Genomic DNA, 19770 nt, shown 5'->3' on the forward strand with positions numbered 1-19770 from the left:
AAAAAAAAACGACAAAAACAGACGTCTGTCACACACATTTGACCGCGGGTTGCCGCTTTTGCTTATTAGTTAAGAGTTCTAGTCAAGGGCTGGCTGTTGCAAGCTCAACTTAACGCACTAAAACGTGATCGAGCTGTAAATGGGCATTAAATTGTTGCCCGCATGCATCTCAGTTATTCAATCAATCAATCAGTCAGTCAGCCAGGCAGTCAGCCAGGCAGTCAATCAAGGCAGTCCATCAAGCCATTTATTATGCCGCTTAATGCATCAGTGTGGCGGCAGCTGTTGCTACGTGATGCTGAATTATGTGTAGCAATAATATATTGACTCGAAATTCAATTAATTACACATTATTATCGATAATCATTGCTATCGATAACAATGGACAGCAGCAGTAATGCGTCAATGTGTACAAGCTGAATGTTTGTTGTCATTTAAATATTGTTTAAATCTCTAGAAATCTTAAGCCTCTAGCATTGGCACATAGCGCCAGCTTTTATAAAATTTATGTACAGGGCTTTTCATAAATATATTTGCGATTCGAATTTATGAATCGAGCAGAGCTTACAAACATGTCATCAATTTCAGCGTTTATTTAAAGCATCTTTTCAATATGTGACCGCTCGCTGAGCTTCAATACAGACGCTCAATCTTTAAGGACAAATAGTTGGCCATCGCCACATGTCCTTACGTTGGCTGGCAGCTGAGTTGAACGATGGCATTTGGAAAATTTGAAAATGCGCACAATTTGAGAGTAAGTGCTGCACAACGATTTCTCTGAATGCATTTAAATAACTTAAAATTCTTGAATTTAATTTATCGATCCCCCCCGCCGACACGTCACAAAGATGGGGGAAACAATTTTTGAATTTTGTTAAGAATAACGAAACACAATTTCGTTGACAGGGATTTGAGCAAACCCGATTTACAATTTAACTTCTGGTCAACTAACATGAACTTTGACCGGAGCACGAGTAAACTGGTCTTATAGTTGAGTAATTACACTGCCTTAAAGTTTGACAAATGAGTTGCTCCTCCACCTAAACTTTCAGTTACTCTAGGTGTGTGCATGTATGTGCGTATACCCTGTATACACTGAAAAAGGGTATGACAGCTTGCATGTAACAGGCAGAGGGAGGGATATCCCCATTGGGTATAATGCGTGTTCTTGATCAGGACGACGAGATGAGTCTATCTAGGCGTGTCCGTCCGACTGTACGACTGTTTGTCTATCCGTCTGTCTATCCGTCTGTCTATCCGTCTCTCTATCCGTCTGTCTGCCCGTCCGCCTGCCCGTCTGTGTGTCCGTCTATCAACCTGTCCTGTCTGTTTAATCGAGTCTCTCTCGAAACTGCAACTTCTAGACCTCAAATTTATCATATCTTATATGCAGAATGCGTTAATTATTTCTCGTTTCGATGTCTTCTCGCATTTCCATAATATCGATAAATATCGATTTTGAGAGTTGGTTTTTAGGCACAGCTAGAGAATTAGAAGCTTATGAGCATTTCAATTGTTTTGGAAATTCCCTCTTTCTCCAAAAAAAAACACATTCTTAATATAATAAAGTTCAAAAACTCGCATGTTTGGTGACGTCAGCTCGGCGCTGAATACACGGTACCTTATTATCGAGCACACCCCGACTGCTCTACTCGTACTTGCTGTATATGTAGGTATTATCCTTGGGAGTAGCAACCCAGCTCGTTCAGTCCATTGCCACCTTGGACTTTCGTTTAATTTTCACAGTGTGTACGCTGTCATCGCTGTTGCTTTTGTTATTGCCGCTCTGCTCGTAACTTTCCGCTTAAAGAAGCTTAGGAAATTTGCGCGCGCTGGGGATGCGAAAGCGTTTTGGACTCCCACACACATATGTATATACACATACGTATTCCCAACGACCTAGAGGCACATGGCTAGATCCAAACCCAAAGCCTGACCCAGACCCATATACCGCTCCATTGTAACTCTTCCGGCTAGTGCTTGTTTTTGCTCAGCAACTAACGGGGTAATAGCGGGTAATGCCCGCTTTAAGTTGAATACTTGGGAGAGGCTATGCTTCGCTGTGTTGCACGCAGTTCCGGGCCTGGGACGCAATTTGCACGCATAAACAACAGCAACAACGCGTCCAGCGAGGGAATGATAAGCACCGGGAAGGGGGGGGGGGCGGGGTCAGTTAAGGGGGGTTAAATGGAGTTCGGGTAGGGACTTGGTTGGAGCGTTGCCTGCAGGCACAACCGCAGAGCTAAGCCATGGCACATGCTAAATCCTTTGTGCCTCTAATTTGTTATTGTATTTGCGTGCCAGAGCTTTCTGTATGTGTGTGTGTCTGTGTGTTCAGCACACTCAAATTTGAATGCTGTTGTTGTCGTACGGCCAACCACACGCGACGCTGCGCTGGTCACCCATCCAAAACAAGAAACTGTGAAATTTTTTAGAGGGCTGCAAAACACAAAATGCAACAACAAGAACAGCGCGAACAATAACAAAACAACAAACAGTAACAAAAACAGAAACAAAAACAGAAACAAAAACAAAAACCACGCAAACTGCCAACGACAAAACAGCAATTGCTAACACACACACAGACACTCTCACGCGCGAGATCGCGCACACACACCACACGCAACATTTACATTTACACATGTAAGCACAAATGCATGCACATACACACACAAACATGCACGCATTTAAATGGTTTTGTGTGTGTGTGTGTGTGTACAGGACAGCTCTGGGCAGGCGACAAGCGACGGCAGCTCCTTTTTGGCGATTCAAAAAAGAAACAACGAAAATAAAACGAAAAAGAAAAAATAAAGAAAAGATACCAACAAAATGTACAAAGGCTGCTGCAATCATGAATTTTACTTTAAGCCGACACACACACACTCATGATAATTACAATCAGCTCTGTCCCCTGCTCTAGGCATATATATATATGTATATGTATGTGTGTGTGTATAAAATGTAACAATGCATCAATTCAGCTCCAAGGCAGATGTCATTTGCAGTGTTACCGTTTCCTTTTTTTGTACTTAATATGCTTGTTTTGTGCATATTCTCTTTGGTCATGTTTTAATTATAAAAAAAATGAATAAATGTTTATATTCATGGATAAATTTCAAATGCAGCATACGACATGTTTTTCGTTAAGACCATATTCTCATGTTTTATGATTTTTTTATGTAATAAATTACAACATTTTTTTATTATTATTAAAAAACAGTGCTGCAAGCCCAAAATTATGGCTAGTTAGTTAGTTTTCCAGGTCCAAGAAACCCAGTTTTGGGCTTTAATCTTGTTTTGTTTCATTCTCAAAACTGTAATAAAAGAACTGAATACTATATATATTTTATATTATATTTTGTTTTTATATTATATTTATATATATATTTTGAATTACCCGATCTACTGAAAATATATATTTTCATATCTTATTCGGGGGCTACATATGATCTTTCCCCAAAGTTGGCTTCTATCGAATATGGTTAGATTAAGATATCAAGATATTAAAACTTTGGGACTGAGTCTCTATCAAAGATATTTTCTATTTAAAGCCAAACCATTTTTGAAAATAGTCATGTTAAAGTTTCGATTTGGATAGCAGTAAATACATTAGAATTCCAAGCTGCAATAAGATTGACTATGAACAGCTATTCGCGTCATCTTACTAGCCAAACAACTGTTATCAAAATCGTATCAAAATGATATTAAAATCAAATCAAGACATGCTTTTAGCTTATTTTCTACTTAACTAGTGACGTGCTTATCTATAATAAAAATTAAATTAAATGTGGGAGTACCCGTATTGTGTCAGCGCAATATTAAAAAAAAGTGTGTTGTGCTATTCTCAAATCTATTAACGTTCAGTGTTGAGTAACTTACAAATGTGTAAATAATTATATGGTAGAATTTAATCTATAATGAAAACTAAGTCAAATTTGGCTCTTATTGTAAACGCAATTTGCTATGCTTTTTTTTTTAAAAATTTTGTACTAGTGTTGTATAACTCACAAATGAGTTAAAAATCTTTTTTTTTTTTACTCTATTTTAAAATTCAATAAAATGTGGTAAATGAGCTTTGTTAGTGCAATTTTGAAATGTTATACAGTTTAGTGTTGTGTAACTCGCCAATGAGTAAATATATAGTTAGAAAATATTCAATACAAATTACATATATACAATGCAGGGAGTCTCCATATTATATGTATGTTATGTGCAATATTTAGAAATTGGGATGAGTGTTTTTTTAATCTATTACCATTTAGTGTTGAGTAACTCACAAATGTATTTGATTTATTTTTGTCGCCTGACTGCTGTGGTTGGCTGGCTGTTGTCCTAGCCACTCCTTCTGCTGGATGCATGTTTATCAGCTCATCTCTAATGGAACGTTATGTTTTGGCGTTGGCTTCGACGTCGGCGTCGCTCTGCTTGGCTAACTTTTGCGACGCGACGGCAGCCACAGCCACAGAAGCAGCCACAGTCGTTAACCGCCCACGCACATTTGCAGCGCTCAGCTTCATTAGATGCGCAAATGAACAGCAGCATTCACACAAACACAAACACACACACACACACACATACACAAACCCAGCCACACTGATAGACACATGCATGCAGTGGAGGGGATGGCTAAAAAGCTGTGTGTGTGAACTTTAACAGCTGGCAGCAGTTGCGCTCTGCTCCAGCATTACCAACAATGTTGCTGATACCTCCCACACATCCGATGACTCCACAGCCAGCCTCGGGCGCCCGCTGCAGTCCTTCCATTTTGGCTGACAGCATTTGGTGTTTGGTGGTTTCAACGTTTTGTTTTTGTTGCAATTGCAGCTGCAGCTGCACAGAGTCCGGCAGGGTTCCGTAGGAACTGGGCACAGCTCAGCGATGCTTAGCCAGTTACCACAACAAGCAGCTGGCCACGGCATGGGGCATGCGGCATTAGGAATGATGCACGGGGCTTGGCTAAATCGTGTGGCCTGGTGTGGGCGTCAGCAGCCACAGCTCATAGGCTTAAAAACAACTTTGCGCCATTTCGCCATTGGGCAATAAGGCTGCCGTTTTGTGGTATTTTCTAGCCGGCTTACTTCCCATCAATTTTTAGCTTTTAATCTTAAAAACAAGTGCATCGAAGTTAACACTCAGCTGATTAGTTTGCCGTTGGAGTTTCTAATTGGTTTGCGCAACAACCAGAGCCCATCGGCCAAATACCTAATTTATACTCGGTCTACATGTACAGCCCCATCAGGTATGCTTAGCGAGCATGCTCTAGTATATTCTTGTATTCTTAACGTTTAATTTGTGTAGATAGCGCAATGAAGCTTAAGACGATTGCAGCTTTTCTTAATTGCGTTTATAATTGGGATAGTTCCGAAAGCAAAGGCATCCTTTTATACGCCGAATCCATTGAATACGCTTAGAAATGTGGAAATGTTTGTGCAAATCCAAATGAAAGATGGAAGGAAGCAACCCCGGTTCCATAAAGTATATACTATATTTTGGACTCTTCTTGAGTTAAATCGATCTAGTTCTCCTGATGTCGTTTTGCCTTATCTTTACCCCTTTTTGGTGATTCGATAAAAATCGATTTTGTGGTATGGTTTTTTAAGCATATCTCGAAAACTATAAATGCTGCGTGCCCCACATTTGGCATGTGGGTAGATATATAGTATATACATTTACTTTTAAGATACGCTTGCCAAAATTTAAAAATCTCATTCCGAAAAATAGACCCTTGTGCTTTTGGTAGACACTTCTGATGCCATATTATGGCCTGCGTTCTTGTAGAAAATAGCTGTAATGTTTGTAAGGGTTAAGGTATCTTCTAGTCGAGCACTTTCGACTAGAGCACTCCCACTTGTTCTTTATGACTTTTATGTTCAAGTTTTGTGTATATTAATTGTAGTAGCATTATTATTTTGGTCTGATACCATTTGTTCGATTATGGTATCAAGCTTTTGACAGCCTCTGTGTGGTGTATGTTCAGATGGTAATACCCTTGGCAAGGGTATACAGAAAAACTGTAGCACAAATGTTTTCAATGTGTTGTTGTTGACGTCATCAAACTCAATTGTATTTTATTTATTTTTTTTGTTACCTTCCGAGTGATGAATCGTTCTGCGTATTGATAAAAATATTCGCAATTTATTTCAATAAAAATTTAAATGTTCTAACATACTGTCGAATTTAGGATCTTAAATCGACATGTGAAATGCTTGGATTTTGTTATTCTTGTGGATGTGCCAAACGCTGCCAAACGCTGCCAAACGCCAAACGCCATGTGGCATCTGGCATGTGGCATGCGGCGTGTAGCATGTAGCATGTGGCATTAGCCCTCACAGCGGCAGTCTGGCCATACAAAATTTCAATGCGGATACGTTTTGTTTGCATTCTTTAAAATTGAAATTTGACGCTTGCTGTTTTCGGATTTTTCGCTTTTTGACCATTTGGCTAAAGCAATAAAATATTTGATTTGTTATGGTAATTGCATTTGCTGCGATGCCATTTTTGCCGAATTGTTTTTTTTTTTCTTTGGGGTTTCGAGCTCGTATGTTTGTATGTACATATATTTGGAATTCGCGCGCATTGCACAATGCAATCAATGTGCACAAGCGTAGATGGGAGCAGGGAACTGCAGCGGCATGTCCGGTCGCTAGGCAATGGGTTTCAATAAAATTACAATCCATCTGAAAAACGTAGCTCAAACATTTGCGCACCGCATTGCAAAATGCTGTTTGTTGGTTTTTGGGCAAAATGACCCATCAGAATTTCACATTTTATGCGAAATAGTTTCATGAAAACGCAACCGAAATTGCAGAAAAACTCTATGCCAATAGTTTCTTTACCTAGTTCTAAATAGGTATGTTCGCGGGGCAACACAATTTTTAATACACTAAACCCTTTGAAAAGGTGTAAGAAGGGAATCATGAAAATTTTGGAGGTTGCTTTGAAAGATTTTTAATTTGAAATATGTAAATAATCTCGTATTCCTTATGTAGAACGAGCTTCCATTTTATTAAATTATTATTAAATATTATTAAATATTATTAAATATTATTAAATATTATTAAATATTATTAAATATTATTAAATATTATTAAATATTATTAAATATTATTAAATATTATAAAATATTAATTTACAAGTGTAGATTTTTTAGCATTACTCGAAAACTACAGGGGTTATTTACACCAGATTTGGTGTGTAGATTTTCGAATAGTTTATATAGATGGAAAATATTTGACTTTTGGTATATCTGCCTCCCATTTCTCCAAAATTTTAAACAGCTTATTCTTAAAGGTAGTCTTGCGCTAAGGTATTTAAACATATCTTTTATGCCATATTTATGCGCAACAAATGTCACTAAGATCGGACTATAAATACCGAAGTTAATCGGGAATCGAAAGAAAGACGAAATTCTTGTAACGACCGCTTTCTTCAGGGTATCTCCTAGTCGGAAACTTTCGACTTGTTTACTTCACAATATTCGATACAAATGTACACAAGGTCCTGCGCGTGGCCAGCTCAAGGTGAATATTATTATACCAAAATACTAAAATAAGGACTTAAGGAGGTCTCAACTCGATAAGCTTTAAAAGGCAACATATAATCTTGTTACTACAAAATACTGAGCACATATATCGGTAAAAATGTGATAAAAATGTTGAAAGGTCTTTTGTTTTTTTCTTCTTCTTTCCTCTTTTGTTTTTTTTTTTTTTTGCTTGGAATTGTTATTTTTATAAGGGTCACGCACGAAACTAAATTTTGTTTTTGATTAACATTGTGTTGAGGTAATGTTGTAAAAAAATAAACGACACGTGCTCACAGCTAGCTCCCAACTGCTGTGCTTGAGTATGAGTGTGTGTGTGTGTGCGTTTGTGTATGGGCGTGTGTGTTTGTGTTAGTGTGAGCAGCAATTGCATATGTTCCGTGCTGGTCAAGTTCAACATTCAATTAGAATACATTACAGGCTCGGTGACATGGGAACCCAGGCCCAGGCCCAGGCACAGGCTCAGTCCCGCAACCTAGTCCGTAAATAGAAACCCCAACATGGTAACTGAAACTAAAACTGGTGTGCCCTGCCCTTGGCACATGACCTGCTGGTCGGGTGCTGCTAAAAGATTGGCCAGTAAACCTGCTGCTGCAGTCAGTCCGGTGTTCGACCCTGTCCGGCCCACTATCTATGTGTTTTGGGAAAGTTTTTCTCTGCTCTGGCAAATGCCCGAATAGTTTTATATTCATATGCATATTTGGGCAGCAGCATATGAACGAGTGAGCAATCGCCGGATGTGGAATATGGTCAACAAATGTAGGCGGTCGGACGTGCAACGTGCGCGGCAATATGCACTTGTTTAAAGAGACGGCAATTCCACCTACCTATCACCTAGTTACTTGGCTTTCCATTTTTGCTTTTAGCCAGGCACTTTGCTGCCATTTTCCGGTTTCGTTTGCCGCCTGTGAAGCTTATGTACATTTTTATGGCCTATGTGGATATTGTAGTGGAGGCTGTGTATGTGTGTGTGTGTGTGTGTGTGGGGTCTGAAGGGTTTTTATGACTTTGTTATGAAGTTTGTTAGGTGTAAATTTGATGTGGCAAGCGGCTGTTACCCCTCCATAACCCAGTATTAGTAACCTCGGCCTTTTTCGGCACGCTTCTGTCGAGTAGATGATGATGATGATGTCCAGTGGCCACCCTCCCCCCCCCCCCACCCCCCTTCCCAGCCTGTCAGCCAAGAGTCCGGGCGAGCACGTTGCTTGCCTGGCAGCATAATTTATGGCCTGACCATGACATGTTATGAAATGGAAAATGCTGCCAACGGTTGCCAGCGCAATTGAATACAAATTCGCTTGCAACTAATTAAACAGATGGCCTGGGAAAGCAAGGGGCAGCACGCAGAGAGAGAGAGAGCGTGTGGCGTGTGGCATGTGGCAGCAAACTCTAGCACACATTATATGATTTGATTTGGTTACAAACTAAGCTTCGACTCAGTTTGCAATTGCAGTTGCCGTGCATGCCGCTCAAGTTGGTAACCCCCAAAAGGCATGTGGCACGCAACGCGAGTGCGTGTATAACAAGCTGCCACAAAGCGTTGCATACATTTTGGGGCCCGTCTTGTGTTGCCTGCAACTAATGCCCTGCACATAGTCTGTTGACGACTATTCACCGAGCCGGCAACACACCCATATCCAATGCACGCCGAATGTCCAATCCAGCTTAGACTCGGCCATATGTACACATACATATGCAAATGCAGGTGCCTCGCACAGTGCCTCAATGGCAAAAACTGACAGCAATCAACATCCAATAGCCCGCAACGTCAACTTCCAAGTCCAACTTTCAGCCCTCAACGCATCAACTCGAGATTTGGCAATGGGCCTTCTTTTTTTTTTGCGTGAAAGGGATTTTGTTTCTATTTATAACCCAGGTGTGGATTTACTTGTTTAATGAAATGTTTTTTCGTTTTATTAATTTTTTTTGTAGTTTTGATACATTTTGAATAGGTTAAATATTTATTAATAAGGAATAAAAAAAAAGTACATTTATGAAGGTTCTCAGAAAAACAAAGTTTCGCGAACTTTGGCAGAGCTCAAATATTGCCTCAAAAAAGTATATTTCAACTATTATGATTATTATTATTTATTTTCCAATCAGTTGAACATCTGTTTTTTTTTCAAAAATAGTTTGTTTTTAAGGTTTCGCCACAATAAACCGCTTTCAATGCCAATTCACATCAGTCGAATTGTGGTAAATAATACCAATGCCACAATCCACAATTTTTATTGATTTCTGATGATTTCCATAAAACCTTGTACAGCATCCAGCAGGCCAGCTGTGACTGTCAATGTTAAGCGGTCAATTAAAAGGGTTTTGATACCCATTGGCAATGGGTAGACTAGGGTATAGTAGGGTTGGGCACATGTATGTAACAGGCAGAAGGCAGAGTCTTCGAGTCAATCTAGCCGTGTCCGTCTCGGATATTTAAAGAGCTAAAGAAATGAAAAATATTTCTTTTGCAATTGACATAATATCGATAAATATCGATTTTTAAATATGAGTTTTTTTAGCATTACTCGAAAACTATAAGAGCTGTTTACAGCATCTGCAAGTTTGCCATTATCTCGATATATTTTCCAATTTTCATATTATCGATTAATATCGATATTGAGATATGGGCTTTTTTGCATAGCTCGAAAACTATAAGAGCTATTTAGCTATTAATTATTAACGGTCGAGTTTCGTATGGAAAATATAGAACTCCCTCATTCCCTCCAAAATTGAAAAAAACAAGTTCATTTTTAAAGGTACCTGTCATATGTACAGATTGAGGCGAGCGTGCTTGTGCATCTGTCTGTGAGTTTTTGTGTGTTTGTGTATGTATAGAAGGAAGCTAGAACTTTGGTAACGATAGCTTGGCGCAAGGCTTAGGGTATCTCGCCAGGCACTCCCAACTGGAGAACTGTTACTAGTTGTGACTAAAACTATGCCACTAAAGCGAACGTCCACTAAGAGATACTCTGTAAAGTTGTAGAGCTTTAACTTGTGCTGAAATTTAACTGTGCTTATAAAAACGTGGTCTTATCACTCTACCTGCTTCTTTCTTAACAACTCTCTCTCTCTATTTTTTGCCTTTTCCCCTTTCTTTTGTAATACTTTGTCAGTCAGCTATTTCTATAAAGTTTCAGATCCTTTAATACTCTCCCTCGTAATCTGCTTACCCCTTACTCCCTCTCCATCTCCCTCCCTCTCTCTCTCTCTCTCTCTCTGTCTCACTCTCTCTCTCTCTTTATCGATTGGGTAATCTAGTATCTGCTTTTAGCATACATTACTTTTTGTCAAACATTTTTTTTTTTTTGCTATTTTAAAGCCATTTTAGTGTTATAGGGTATTAAAACTCGGTGTTGTCGTGAGTGCTAAGCTCGTAAGCTCCACTATATACAGGAATAGTATGTGCTGTAAATGCGCATGTATGTATGTGTACACATGTTTGCCACAAGCGTCGCGACGTTACGTTCAATTTTTAAGCTGTTTGTAAACGTTTCGACTTTTGTGCCCCATAAGAGCGGGTGTGGCTTATCATTTGTTGTTGTTGGCAGCGTGTTGCATGCATCGCTTTTATGGCCGCTTTACCGTGTGTCTCCAATAATAATGACAAATCGGTTCACACGGCTACAACAGCATGCCAGTGTCCGGGTGCCATATAGTTGGCCGTAGCTTTCATGTCACGTTCTGGCACGGAATGGACTCCATAAAGTCAAAGGCCCAGCCACAAACGTGAATCCCGGCGAGGCTATAAAATCAACAGATTTATTGGGTCTTATCATATACTATATATATGTATACATATATATCTTTATTTATATATATATATGTTCTTGTATTTATTTATTATATATATAAGGAAATTAGGTGTATGTTGTTGTGTATAGAAATTGCCATGTGACAAACATTTGTTTAACTGAAAAGTGTCCATGGTTACGCCTTTGTCCGCTTTAGCATAAGTTTTGGAAAAACAAGTGAAATTGTTTGATCTGTGAATACCCTGTAGAACAGTCACTTTTTGTGGGTGGGTGCTAAAGGTCGTGAGTGTGAGAACTTCTGGTGAATGATTCAAGCTACAAGATATTTATGTTTATATTGCTTAACAAAAAAAAAGTATCGTTGATTGGGTTCACGATTTGAAACAACGCCCTATCTATAGGTTCGGCTCGTCAGCCTGGTTTGCCACATCCATGAAAAGGGTTAAGCTGAATTATGATTTGGTTCTGGTTTCGATTTGCTTGAAAGATTTTGTTCCGAGGTGGTAACAAACTGAAATTAATGCCTCGAACCAGTTCAGTTCTTGAAATTAATACAAGATAATTTAATTTTATTTGTATTGTCTAAATTGTGCAAAATCCACTCGACTTGAGCCCACAGACAACATACAAACACATACAATAAATTAGCTTTTGCTTATCACTGAGGTCAAAGGTTGTCAGCCTTTTGCCCATTTGTTGCGGAATACAGGGTATTCCGAGACTCGTAACGTAAGCATGAGGCGCAACTATTCATGCATTTGTCGCAATGAGCAGATAACGTTTATGGCTGGCTGGACAAGCCGTGAGCGGCAAACAAAGCTGACACACACACACACGTACACACACATGCGCACACACAGCATGGAGTGGGTGTGCGTGGCCGAGGCAGTCAGGCAGTCAAGCATTAGCATGTGTCTTGGGCCCTGACAATGTCAAAAACTGTTTATGCTCCAACGCCTTCACACTGTTTGCCATGTGCGTACACAATGGCCAAAAGCCGCACCCCCTGTTACCCTGGCCCACTGTCCGGGGCCGCAACGCCCATGCCGAACCGATTGGCCCGACTGTGTTGCTGTGTTATTTTCGCATCACTTTGTTTGGGTGTTGGCTTAAACACGATATTTATTGGCTCACCACATGGATGTTGCCGGGACCCGGTCGCACTTTTCACAGTTGACATCTCAATGACGCTTTTTTACGCTTGACAACAGCATCAGCAGCCACAGTCACAGTCCCAGTCCCAGTCCACAGTCCACAGTGCCCCCTTCCGTTGTATCCAATTCGGCCCAGTCTCCTGCTACATGGTCTCACTAGACAGCACCAGTATTCGCACGATGGGAATACCAATTGACAAAAGCCACCGATTTCTTTTTTTTTCTTGTTGTTTTTTTGTTTACATACACATACATACTCGAGCGTACACACGCATGTATGTGTGTTTGTGTATGTAGCATACGAGTAGGTATTTGCAAATGGGTTCTGTGTCGCCATATTTGTATCTGACTCTGTTTTTTGGATGATGAATGCCAAGCATGTAGATTGATGGCCAACACCCACCAGCTAGCACCACTAATGGCAGACCTAGCACCACTAGACCAGCTGCGACATATGTATGTACAGACATGCATATATACTTACATACTTACGTAACTACATACATATGTGCGTATGCCCAGGCAGCTGTCACATAGTATAGTGCAGTTTGTCATTCGCTTGATGCGCGGACCAATCTGTATTGGCAGTCAGCTTAAATCAAGTTATCGATAAATGTGTCCAAAAAAGGAAAAGAAAGCTGGAATAAATTCAATTATTACGGCTATTGGATGCTGCTCCATGATGATGGGATGTGCTTGCCTGAGCCTTGGATAATTGATGGGCTTATCATGATAATATATCGATAAGTCAATTTGATATGTCGATATCCGGCTCAAATATAGCTATTGAGAAATGTGTCAACAAACTGTTATCAATAGATGTGGCTCAAAAGATATTCCTACTGCTTAGATAAGCGATTTGTTAATTGTGTTCTTATATCGATAAATAAAAGCGGCAATAAATGTACTCAAATGGAAAGAGATATAGTATATAAATCAGTTAATCATAAAGGCGACGAAGAGCAGTTGAATCTTTCTAATTTTGGTATAATTGACCGATATATATCGATAACATAGGAGAGTTATTTATAGGAATGCATCAATAGTTTAAATATAAGTATTATTTTATAATTTATTAAGGGCAGTCCATTTTTTAAACCAATCAATCATGTGGGCAATAAATTGCAGTTTAATCTTTTGGCATTAGTAGATGGGATCATATTATTCAATTGTGGTTAGCAGACTTCTGGTCTCGCCCATCGTGAGGAAAGCCCCTACCCATACACGCACAAATATATATACGCATATACCCCATTCCAGATGCCGTAACCGTTCATCATTCCCCTTGAACTTTTGTCGCCTGCTTTTCACAGTATTTATGCGTTTTGCTCTTTAGTCATGGCTCGGAAAATATGGCGATAAACATGTCACTCGTTTGCCGTTACTTCTGACTTGTTCTGGCTGCTTGTTGTTGTTGCTCAGTCATGGGACTAGCAACAGAAACTGAATGGGGATTGGGGACTGGGAACTTGGAGCTGAAACTGGCAACAGGATCAGTAGAAATCAGACTAGAACAGGACCAAAACCTGGTACCAGCCACAGGACCACAGCACGCACTTCGGTTGCCCTACCACGACTGGAGCGGTAGAGGGATGGGGGTGGGTTTGTGGGACACAATATGGCGATGCTGATAATACATACTCGTAGTTACTAACATAATACATACTTGTCATACTTGCACTCGCATATCATTTGATTTACGCTTTGTGTCGCACTTGTGATATATGCGTTGGCACGCCCCCGCTCCTAAAGGGCCCCAAGCCCCTCATCATTCCTTTGCAGCTGCCCCTGTCGTGGACTAAATGGCAATGTATTCAAACATTTCAGTTTCGGGCTTGATGGCAGCCATAATTGAAAGCACAGCGCGCGCTCAGCAGGACCGGGAATCCAATAGACCCACACCCACACACACGCACGCATACGCAAACACATTCAAACAAAGCGACATGTGTAGCCAGCCATTTTGAGTTTAAGTGGCAATACGATTTGAATTCTTTATGTGGACGATTGGGCGTGGCAGCGGGAGCGGTGTGGGCTAGCTGTTAGTTAGTGTGTCCTCGTGTTGAGAGCCTGGGCGCGCGCCATGTACAGCCCCAAGTTCTGTTTTTTTTTTTTTTGGGGTCCAAGTTCGGGAGCTGATACGCCAGTCCCTTGGGTTGTATTGGATTTGCTTGTTGATTGGTTTGCATATATATATGTATATATATATATATATATTTGTTGTTTTATTTATTTATTTTATTTTTTGTTGGAAACGCGCTGATTATTCATGTCTTCGACCCGGCTCAGCCACGAGCTGCTCCGCCCCGCCCCGCCCCGCCCAACCACCTACCCCCAACCTACGCACTTTTCAATGACACTCGTTTTGGCCAGCTGGCATTTAAGTGTAGTTTTTATTTTATTGCATATTTCGAGGAGCAGGCACATGAATGTTATGGCCATGGCTCTAATTTGTGTGTCAGGAACAGCAACAGCAGCAGTCGAGCAGCAAATTATGTAACTACATTTGAGCACAACAACACAATTCCCAGATACATATACATACATATACATATATATAAATATATATCTACACTATTTGCACAAAAGTGTATGTGTATATATGTATATGTGTATATATCAGTTATGTGTACATTATGGCCAACAATGAATGGCTCTAGTTTCAATGTGTGTGTGTGTGTGTGTTGGTGTGTGTGTATTGCATGCACATTATATTACTTATACGCGCCTTTGTTGCTTAAACACAACAGCACAAAGCAGAAAACCAAACAAAGAGTTATCTTAGGATAACCGAAGATTTAACACACTTGCCGACAGTTGCCAATGTGCAATAAATTCAATAGTTTTTTAAAATATAATATAATAATATATAATACATATATGCGATTCCATCGAAAACTTTGAAAGAGAAATGAGTTGAAAAACTCAAGACTGCAAACCCAAAAATACATTTTGTGCTCAAGGTTCGTTTTGTACAGCTTTTCACATATTTGATTAGAGGTTTAATTTTGAACCTAGGTTCGCATATTTTTTAAAGTTTTGATTAAAATATCTGCATATATTTCTTTAGCGAAATGAGTTTATTTTTCATACTCCTAAAACTGACCTTAGCTTTATTTCAAAAACTACAAAATAAACTTATTTTACTTATTTTAAATGGATCGGTTCAGGCCCAGAGATTCGGTCTTAGATTCAGTTTAAAGTTTGGACTAATGTTACATCAAAATATTGGATTTAAGTCTTGGATACCATAGAAACAGATAGATAGATAGACAAACGGATATGTTCCAAGCAAACGAAAGGAGTAAAGAATAATCCCATATATGTTCATCAAGTCCTAACGCATTTCGTGATTAAGGAATTGGACTGCCCGCTGATAGGGTATAAAGCAGACAAGAAATGAAACAGGAAAGAAGAAAAACCAACTGAGAGCTCTGTGAAACCCGCATATGTTTGAGTAGCACATCACAGCGTGAGTGAAGAGACGTTGTGTTGTGGTATGGCGGGAGGTGTCAGAGTAGCGGGTAGATTGTGGGAGTGAGCGGTGCGGGAAAATTGGCCTGCTGGGGCAGAAGCAGGGGCAGCGCAGCGCCAACAGCTTGCATAAATTTGTATATTGAGAGACTATGGAATGGAATAACTGCTTAGTTCCATTCACCACATTCGCTTTCACAAATCGCATTCGTCATTCCGCTTGCCTGATGTCTTTGTCAAATATGCGAGTAACTGTAGCTGTCGAAGGCGACTTCAATCTCAATGGGCCTTCGGGCCACGTGTAAGCCAGCGGCAGAGCCAGAGCCAGCCCAAATGCCTTACTTTCAATACCAATGCCCAAAACTCAAACTCAAACCCAGTCCTAATCCCCAACTCAAGCCCCCAAAACCCAAACCCAAGCCCAATCCCAGTCGCAGCCTTTTTGTCGTTTCGAGCAATGATTTGTCGTCATGCGGCATGTGAAATGGGCGTCAAAAGTGGGCTGGGCAAACCAACGGTTAAATATGCGTAGGTATGCCACAAACTCGACAGTATCTGCCACCTGGCGAGCGCAGGTGATGGAGCGTCTACTTAAACAATTTTCTTCACTGCGCGCAAACCAGGCCAAATCACACGCCTGAGCGGCAATTTTAGTCGCTTGATTGAGTTTTTGCTTGAATTCTATATGACGGACTACCACACATATACACATATACACATGTACACACATATATGCTTGCCAAGCATTTTATAAAAATAATGCCATTTGGCAGATTCACTTGAATATGTTCACTGGTATGCCTTTATGTAAGGCAAAATGAAACAAAATAAGTTGTTTTTATTACAAAAATTTCAAAGCGCTTATTTCTTAGTTTTCTTTTAGGGGAATAGCTCTAACGAAAATGGTTTGCCACACAAATGTTGACAGTTCAGGCAGTGCAGTTGGCAAGAATTTAAGATTCCAAAATGCAATTTTTCCGTTCTTAAATTCAACAATTTATCTTACTAATAAATCAAATAATTTCAAAAAGAAAATATATGTCAAAAAAAAAAAGAAATTGGTTTAATTATATTTAGCAAGAAACACTTTTAATATTTTATCCATGACAGTTTGACAGTATAGCAAATGCAGTTTTATGCTTAAAAGGGTAAAAATGGTATAAGAGTTTTGGGCAAATGCATGTAACAGGCGAAGGCAAGCATCTTTAGTACCATATAGTATATATATTCTCGATCAGGACGATCAGCTGAGTCGATGTAATCATGCCCATCTGCATCCACGTATATCATATTTTCGATATCAGTTTATATCGGGAACACTCCACATCTCCATAATATCGATAAATTTGTATATTTATAGAAGGCACAAGTCGAAGTTTATAAAAGCTTACGACTCCAAATTTGGTATGTGTCTTCTTGTATAGCATATATACATTTGAAAATAATAAACTGTTTGATACTTTTCCCTGTTCGTGCCAAAATGGCAAAAATCTTGTTTTCTAAGCAAAGGCCTTGTAATTTATTTTACAATCGAACATTTTATTAGAATCGAAAACTCCTATAGAACTCATGGCCTGTGTTCAGGGTATCTTCCAGTCGGTTATCATATTTAAAGCCTGTGATTTCCATGCTTTTTTGCAATAAAGATTCAATCTTTGCATTTGCTTAAAGGCATTTCGATATTTATCTTGTACTTTGGGCATGTCAAGATAGATGCCATGCACATGTGCATGTGTCTGCATGCGTATGCGTATCTAATTGGTTAAAAGACTTACGAACCCATAAAGTGATACCATACGTGTGCTAATGATTACTCTGCAGCTTAGCTCGACCTTTTGGTTAGTTGAACTGAATAGCGTGTGTATTGTGTAGTATTTGCCCAGCGTGCAAAAATTTTCCGAGCAAACAATGCGTGCAACTGCTGCTGCTGTTGCTTTTGCTGCTGCTCTAATGTCAGTATTCGCAAAACGCATACGCCACGTTGTATCTGCTGCATGGAGCCCGCACCAATGTAATACAAACGTTGCCAGCTGCCGCATCATTATGGTTAGGCAAACTGAGAGGCAAGTAGAACAGCATACTAAGATGCTTCACAAATATTGTGATTTCATTTAGGGGTCTCTGCGCTTGGCTGGGACAACGCGGCGGATGCGCTACATTTTAAAGAGCCAGGCCATAAAATTAATGCACGCGTGCAAAACTTATTCAAAAATCTATGTTTATATATATACACATACATTTATTTTTTATAGTATAAATCGCGTGTATATATTTCATATTCACTTAACATGCTTAAGTACACAAAGTGAAAAAGGCGAATTTAAACCGATTGCAAATTAAATCCATTGAAATCATTTTTCATAGTTTTCAGGCCGTGAAATCCAAACAAAATGAAGCCTTAAACAGCAGAGCGCGGCTCGCACACAAATCAAAACTACCAAATAGCGAGGGCTGCGGCAGAAAAATGCATAGCTAAAGCTTATGCGGAAGCTCTAGTCGACAATGCTTGACCAGCAGATACCCTATAAACTACAGGCTACACTTGAAGTGCGTAACAACGTAACCAGCTATATTTACGGTAAGTACATTCTTTTGCTACATCAAAGCACTTGTAAACTGTAGGATTTTATTTAAATGTACATGCATACATCATGATGTATGGCTATTGTTTGATTTACGTTGGCAATTGCACAAGAGTGCTTGTCTGTCCCTGCCCTCAAATTATAATGCTTACTTTTTGAATATATTTCAAAAGATTCATTTTAGCCTGTTAGCAAATCTTTGTCTTCAAAAAAATTTTAATTTCAATTGACTGATTGGCTGATTGATCAAACCATAAGTGCTGGGTAGACGACATTTGTCTATATCTAATGCAGGGCTTTTGTTAATTTCACCCGCAAGTGTGAAAAAATTTACTGCAATAAATTCATGGTCATATGAAAATGACATCCAACTCATTTCTCATAGATCAATCTGTAAATTCGTTTGAGATGGGTTTCACTCCTTTCGCAAAATTCCCACTCCAAGGTGGAAAATGTTGGTCAAAGCTTAGGTGGGCGAGGTTACCAGCTTAAACCCATTTCCAAGGACATTTATGACAACTCCTATGAGATATGTTTCCCTTGCGTTTGTTGGGGATGAAAATGTGTCATAAATAAAACAGATTAAAAAACGAAAGTAATAAAAATCATAAAATACAGCAAAGCAACATAAAATATATTTTCAATTATAATTATTCACAAACTAAAATTTAAAAGACTGCCGAGCAGCTATTTAGACAAGCAACTAAATCGAATATATGTATGGCAAAAACTTCTAATTGATCTCCCTATAGAGGGTCAAGTCTGCCGGCAGCTATCTTCTGGCCAAGCCCTCTTTTGACACATTTAATTGTGCACAGGGTGTGCGAATAAATGGATTTATAAAAAAAAAGCGGAAGAAAAATACTTATCAATAATACCAATTTATTTGCATAAATAAAAATTGTTTATTTTTCATAATTTAAATGACAGTTGACCATCAATCGTTGCGCATTGTCTGCTGTATTATTATTATTATTGTACACTCTTGCTGTGCGATTGTGTGTGTGTGTGCGATTGTGTGTGTGTGTGTGTGCGCGTGTTAAATGTAAATGAAAATTCTCAATTGGCCATCCATGCTAAAACAATTACGCGCTTAAATGGCAGAAAATTTCTAAATAAATAAGTTGCTTGCATTGGCACGAGCATTGCATAAATAAATAAGTACGCAGCTCGCGGTGAATCATCGTGTGGAGAGGGGCTAAGGGGGTGTGGTTTGTATGAGCTTCTCTGATCCCAACAAGGCTAAAGCCGCATTCAATGCCAGACCAGAA

General features: G+C 39.4%; 1 long non-coding RNA gene across 1 annotated transcript in view; it reads left to right on the top strand.

Moving 5' to 3' along the window:
- The window catches only part of LOC135428549 (uncharacterized), an 86732-nt gene that overhangs the window by 12540 nt on the left and 54422 nt on the right, over positions 1-19770 (top strand). The window contains exon 2 of the long non-coding RNA XR_010436270.1: positions 18282-18495. This is a non-coding gene — a long non-coding RNA (uncharacterized LOC135428549). The remainder of the gene's footprint in view (positions 1-18281; positions 18496-19770) is intronic.

Source organism: Drosophila montana, unplaced genomic scaffold, assembly GCF_035044405.1.
Source record: "Drosophila montana isolate Dmon_TW-CO22-7 unplaced genomic scaffold, ASM3504440v1 contig_2481_1, whole genome shotgun sequence".
Taxonomy (NCBI): Eukaryota; Metazoa; Arthropoda; class Insecta; order Diptera; family Drosophilidae; genus Drosophila; species Drosophila montana.